Source organism: Erinaceus europaeus, chromosome 6 (assembly GCF_950295315.1).
Source record: "Erinaceus europaeus chromosome 6, mEriEur2.1, whole genome shotgun sequence".
NCBI lineage: Eukaryota > Metazoa > Chordata > Mammalia > Eulipotyphla > Erinaceidae > Erinaceus > Erinaceus europaeus.
The window spans coordinates 13,513,022-13,520,245 of record NC_080167.1 but is presented as its reverse complement, the minus strand read 5'-3'; positions in this window follow the sequence as shown (position 1 = coordinate 13,520,245).

Below are 7,224 nucleotides of genomic sequence, written 5' to 3'. Positions count from 1 at the left end.
GGACTGAACCTCATGCTGGTGAGTCTGACACTTTTTTAAAAAATATTTTATTTATTTATTTATTTTATTTTTTTTTTCAGTTGTATTCTTTTTTTTTTTTTTTTAACCAGAGCACTGTTCAGTTCTGGCTTATGGTGGTGCCAGGGACTGAACTTGGGACTTTGGAGCCTCAAATATTTTATTTATTTATTAATGAGAAAGATAGGAGAGAGAAAGAACCAGACATCACTCTGGCACAGGTGCTGCCGGGGATCGAACTCAAGACCTCCTGCTTGAGAGTCTAAAGCTTTTTCTCTGCGCCACCTACCGGACCACAGAGTCTGACACTTAAAAAATATATGTATTTATTTATATTCATTTATTTATTTATTTTCCCTTGTGTTGCCACTGTTGTTTTTTTATTGTTATTGTAGAAATTATTATTGTTGTTGTTATTAATGCCGTCCTTGTTCGATAGGACAGAGAGAAATGGAGAGAGGAGGGGAAGACAGAGAGGGGGAGAGAAAGAGAGACACCTGCAGACCTGCTTCACCGCCTGTGAAGGGACTCCCCTGCATTTGGGGAGCCGGGGCTGGAACCAGGATCCTGGGATCTTTACGCCGGTCCTGGTGCTTTGTGGCATGTGCGCTTAACCCGCTGCGCTACTGCCCGACTCCCAGTAAAGTGTTTTTTAATTGCAGAGTAGTATTCCACTGAGTATGTATCCCATAAGTTCTTCTCTTTAAAATTATTATTATTATTATTATTACCATTTCATTTCATTTCATTTTTTTTTAACCAGAGCACTACTCAGCTCTGTCTTATGGTGGTGCAGGGGACTGAACCTGGGACCTCAGAATCTTACTTGGATAGTGCACGACTTGCCATGCATATGACCTTGATTCAAGTCCAGCCCCCACCACACTGAAAGGAGCTTCAGTATTATGGCCTTTTTCATGCTCTGCCTCTAAAAATAAACAAAAATGTCAATCATTTTGGCTGTTATGTTAAGATGAAAATCATAGCCTAGGGGAGTCGGGCAGTAGCGCACGCAGCAGGTTAAGCTCACATGGCACAAAGCACAAGGACTGGCTTAAGGATCCCAGTTCGAGCCCCCGGCTCCCCACCTGCAGGGGAGGCGCTTCACAGGCGGTGAAGCAGGTCTCAGGTGTCTTTCTCTCCCCCTCTCTGTCTTCCCCTCCTTTCTCCATTTCTCTCTGTCCTACCCAACAACAAACGACATCAATAACAACAGCAGCAACAATAAAAAGACAACAAGGGCAACAAAAGGAAAATAAATAAATGAAATAAAAAAATTTAAAGAAAAAAACAAAATCATAGCCTTATTCTATCTTACTTTTTTGTTTTTTTCAACCAGGGTTATTGTGGGGCTCATTGCCAGCACTATGAATCCACCGGTCCTGGCCACTATTTTTGTTTGCCTCTAGGTTTATCACTGGGGCTTGGTACCAGCACTGCAGATCCACTGCTCCTGATGGCCTCCCCCTCTCATTTTATTGGATAGGACAGAGAGAAATTGAGAGAGGAGGGAAGCTAGACACCTGCAGACCTGCTTCACCGCTTGTGAAGCGACCCCCCCACACACAGGGGCTCAAACCAGGATCCTTGTGCTTCATACTGTGTGCTCTTAACCCAGTGCAACCACTGTCCAGCCCCCTACTTTTTTCTTTTTTTTCCCTAATTTTTTATTAGACAAGATAGAGGGAAATTAAAAAGTATGGGGAGGTAGACACCTGCAGATCTGCTCGTGAAACAGACCCCTTGCAGGTGGGTAGCAAGGGCTCAAACCTGGGTCCTTGCACTTGTGTGCTTGTGTGCTTGACTGGCTGTGCCACTACCGGGCTCCCTGTTCTATCTTACTCTTCACCCAAACCTTGCTTTTGAGATTTTTATATTTATTATGATGGATTCTATAACTATTAATTGGTATTTTGTTGCCTTAGAAATGTTATATATGATTATATGACTTATTATTATTATTATTATTGCCTCCAGGGTTATTGCTGGGGCTCAGTGCCTGTACCATGATCCTCTGCTTCTGGAGGCCATCTCCCCCTCCTTTTGTTGCCCTTGTTGTTGTAGCCTTATTGTGGTTGTTATTGTTGTTGTTGATGTCATTCGTTGTTGGGTAGGACAGAGAGAAATGGAGAGAGGAGGGGAAGACAGAGAGGGGGAGAGAAAGATAGACACCTGCAGACCTGCTTCACCGCCTGTGAAGTGACTCTACTGCAGGTTGGGGAGCCGGGGGCTCCCACCAGGATCCTTATGCCAGTCTTTGTGCTTTGCACCACGTGCGCTTAACCCACTGCACTGTATGACTTATTATTAAGGTCATTAGTATCCTTTGATATTTATTATGAATCTTCTTACAATTGGCTTTTATTACTGTTAATCCTAGACTTGTTATTGTTACTAGCCTATATCTAGCACTTTTACTTATTGCTATTTCATATTTGTTATTAGTTCTCTAATAGTAATTGCTCATAATAATTATATTGTAATAACTTTTTCCTTTCTTTTTTTTTATTAGATAGGACAGGCAGATATTGAGAGGGGGAAGGGAAGAAAGAGAGGGAGAGAGACAGAGACACCTGCAGAGGTCCAGTGGTGTTGCACCTGATTGAGTGCACGTGTTAAAATGCACAAGGTCTAGACCACAAACTATCAGATACTTAGAGGAAAATATTGGCAGAACTCTTTTCCGCATAAATTTTAAAGACATTTTCAATGAAACGAGTCCAATTACAAAGAAGACTAAGGCAAGTATAAACCTATGGGCCTACATCAAATTAAAAAGCTTCTTCACAGCAAAAGAAACCACTACCCAAACCAAGAGACCCCTCACAGAATGGGAGAAGATCTTTACATGTCATACATCAGATAAAAGTTTAATAACCAACATATATAAAGAGCTTGCCAGACTCAACAACAAGACAACAAATAACCCCATCCAAAAATGGGGGGAGGACACGGACAGAATATTCACCACAGAAAAGTTCCAAAAGGCCAAGAAACACATGAAAAAAATGCTCCAAGTCTCTGATTGTCAGAGAAATGCAAATAAAGACAACAATGAGATACCACTTCACTCCTGTGAGAATATCATACATCGGAAAAGGTAACAGCAGCAAATGCTGGAGAGGGTGTGGCGTCAAAGGAACCCTCCTGCACTGCTGGTGGGAATGTCAATTGGTCCAACCTCTGTGGAGAACAGTCTGGAGAACTCTCAGAAGGCTAGAAATAGACCTACCCTATGACCCTGCAATTCCTCTCCTGGGGATATATCCTAAGGAACCCAACACATCCATCCAAAAAGATCTGTGTACACATATATTCTTGGCAGCACAATTTGTAATAGCCAAAACCTGGAAGCAACCCAGGTGTCCAACAACAGATGAGTGGCTGAGCAAGTTGTGGTCTATATACACAATGGAGTACTACTCAGCAAGTTGTGGTCTATATACACAATGGAATACTACTCAAAAAATGGTGACTTCACCGTTTTCAGCCGATCTTGGATGGACCTTGAAAAAATCATGTTGAGTGAAATAAGTCAGAAACAGAAGGCTGAATATGGGATGATCTCACTCTCAGGCAGAAGTTGAAAAACAAGATCAGAAAAGAAAACACAAGTAGAACCTGAAATGGAATTGGCGTATTGCACCCAAGTAAAAGACTCTGGGGTGGGTGGGTGGGGAGAATACAGGTCCATGAAGGATGATAAATGACGTAGTGGGGGTTGTATTGTTAAACGGGAAACTGGGGAATGTTATGCATGTACAAACTATTGTATTTACTGTTGAATGTAAAACATTAATTCCCCACTAAAGAAGTAAATTAAAAAAAAAATGCACAAGGTCATGGTCCGGGAGGTGGCACAGCGATAAAGCTTTGGACTCTCAAGCATGAAGTCCTGAGTTCGATCCCCGGCAGCACATGTGCCAGAGTGATGTCTGGTTCTTTCTCTCTCCTCCCATCTTCCTCATTAATAAATAAAGTCTTTTTTAAAAAATGCACAAGGTGGGGAGCTGGGCGGTAGCACAGTGGATTAAGTGCACAGGGCGCAAAGCTCAAGGACCAACGTAAGGATTCGTGTTCGAGCCCTGGCTCCCCACCTGCAGGGGGGGGCTGCTTCACTGGTAGTGAAGCAGATCTGCAAGTTTTATTTTTCTCTCCCCCTCTCCGTCTTCCCTGTCCTCTTTCCATTTCTCTCTGTCCTATCCAACAACCACAACAGCAGTGGCAACAATAACAACAACAAGGGCAACAAAAAGAGGAAAAATGGCCTCCAGGAGCAGTGGATTTGTAGTGCAGGCATTAAGTCCCAGCGATAACCCTGGAGGCAAAAAAACAAGCCCCCAGTCCCTAAGTGCAGGGGAAAAGCTTTGCGACTGGTGAAGCAGTGCTACCGGTATCTACCGTTCTCTCTCTCTCTTTTTAAAATTGTTTATTTTCTCTTTTTGTTGCCCTTGTTGTTTTATTGTTGTAGTTATTATTGTTGTTGTTGATGTTGTCGTTGTTGGATAGGACAGAAAGAATTGGAGAGATAAGGGAAAGCCAGAGAGGGGGAGAGAAATAGACACCTGCAGACCTGCTTCACCGCCTGTGAATCGACTCCCCTGAAGGTGGGAAGCCGGGGGGTTGGAGCTGGGATCCTTACGCCAGTCCTTGCTCGTCGCGCCACGTGTGTTTATCCTGCTACATTACCACCCAACCCCCACCCCCAGGCGTCTACAGCTCTCTATCTCTATTTCCCTCTTACCTCTAAGTAAAGATAAATTAATTAATTTATCTTTAATTAAATTAATTTATCTTTAATTTAATTAATTTAATATAATAATTAATTTATCTTTAATTTAATAAATTAAATTAATTTTTTTTTGCCTCCAGGGTTATCACTGGGGCTCGGTGCCAGCACTACGAATCCACTGCTCCTGGAGGCTATTTTTCCTATTTTTAAAAAAGAATTTATTTATTTATTTATTCATCAGAAAGATAGGAGGGAAGACATTACTCTGGTACATGTGCTGCCAGGGATCAAACTCGGGACCTCATGTTTGAGAATCCAATGCTTTATCCACTGTGCCACCTCCTGGACCACTATTTTCTCCATTTTGTTGCCCTTGTTGTTGCCCTTGTTATGGTTGTTATTGTTGTTATAGCTGTTGTTGTTGTTTGATAGGACAGAGAGAGATCAAGAGAGGTAGGGAAGACAGAGAGGAGGAGAGAAAGATAGACACCTGCAGATCTGCTCCACTGCCTGTGAAGTGACTCCCCCGCAGGTGGGGAGCTGGGGGCTTGAACTGGGATCCTTACGCTGGTCCTTGCACTTTGCACCATGTGTGCTTAAGCCACTGTGCTACCACCCAGCCCCCTAAAAATTAAAATTTTATTATTATCTTTATTTATTGGATAGAGACAGCCAGAAATCGAGAGGGTTGGGGGAGGAAGAGAGGGAGAGACACCTGCAACCCTGCTTCATCACTAGAAAAAGCTTTCCCCCTGCAGGAGGGGACTGAAACCCGGGTCCTTGTGCACTGTAACATGTGCACTCAACCAGGTGCACCACCACCTGTGGTCATCATTCTCGTGCCGCAGGAATGACCATGTATTTTTTAAAAATTTTACTTATTTCCTTTTATTGCCCTTGTTGTTTTATTGCTGTAGTTATTATTGATGTAGTTGTTGTTGTATAGGACAGAGAGAAATGGAAAGAGGAGGGAAAGACAGAGAGAGGGAGAGAAAGAGAGACACCTGTAGACCTGCTTCACCGCCTGTGAAGCGACTCCCCTTAAGACGGGGATCCTTACATCCGTCCTTGCGCTTCGCGCCACGTGCGCTTAACCCGCCGCACTACTGCCCCACTCCCAGGAATGACTCTTAATGACCTGGCAGCTGTTGTGCTCTGACGTGTGTCAGCTACTTTATTACCAGCCCCATCGCACCTGACCTTTGTCTGGAGCCTGGATAAGACCTCGCCTCACTGCTAATCTTGCTACTTAAGCCATCCTGGGGCGGCTCTCTTGTCAGGGCAGCAGGTGTTCTGCTTTGCAGGGAGGCTGGTCCTGGGAAGGTTCTGGGACCGGGACTGAAGCTGGGTCCCAGGGACCCCGCTCCAGACAGGCCCAGCCAGCCCAGAGATGAAATCATGGTGATGCCCTGAAATCCAGGGCCTGGTCAGGCGAGCACTCTTCCCTGCACGGGAGCGACTCGAGGCCCAGCCCAGCAGCAAGACGCGGAGCTCTGGAGGGGACCTGGGGTGAGGAGACATTCATCGAGAAAGGAAACCGCTCTGGGCCTCAGAGAAATCTGGTGCGAGAGAAGGCTCAAACTGTGATTAAAAGGGGAAGAACCACAAGTCTCCGTTTAAGTCAGCAGCGCGGCAGCCTGGGCAGCGAGAGGGAAAGTGCTTGTGGCGGCTGGCAGAGCTCGGGGCCACTGACAAGGCGCTGTGCCTACTTGGCTGTTCTGCGGGCACCACCTGGCTGCTCTGTGACTCCAAGCAAGTAATGGCCCTCTCTGGGCCTCAATCCCTCCAGCTGGAAGTAAAGTTAGTAATTTGGGGTGCTTGGTTAGGCTTCCTTGAAGCCTCCCATCACACCAGGTCTCAAGCCCTGGGAGGCCTAGGGTGACTCCTAATGGACTTTGCAATTCAAATCTCACACCCAACAGGTCCTTCTGCTCAGAACACTCCACGGCTCCCTAGTGCCCTCAAGAGAGAATTCCTGAACTTGCCGCCTGTGCACCTGAGTCACCACCACTGCCTTCTAGGCTTGCTTTGATGCAGCCAAGCTTATTCCCCAGCAGGACCTTTGCACCTGTGGTTCCTGGACCGCCCTTCCTTCAGACCTTACCATACCTGCATCCTTCCTTGCTGTGGCATGGGGACAGAGCAAGGAGTTCTGAGGTGCTCCCTCAGCCTCCAGTTAAAGCAGCCCCTGCCTGCTTCCCATCGTGTGACTGGCTGTCTTCACCATACTTTATGCCCTAGTTCCTGATGTCTCTGTGCTGTCCTTCGGGAGGGCGGGGGTGTCTGTCTAGTTCACAGCTGGGGCCCCAGCACCCAGTACAGACCCTGCCTGGCACCCAGTAGGCCGTGAGCGCTCGTTGGGAAGCCACAGCCCCTCCCACACCTGGAAATCCCCACCTTTTGGGGAACCCCTTCCTGTGGGGCTGGATTATTTAACTCACAGGCTCTTCCTTGGGCAAACCCCCTCAGGCTCC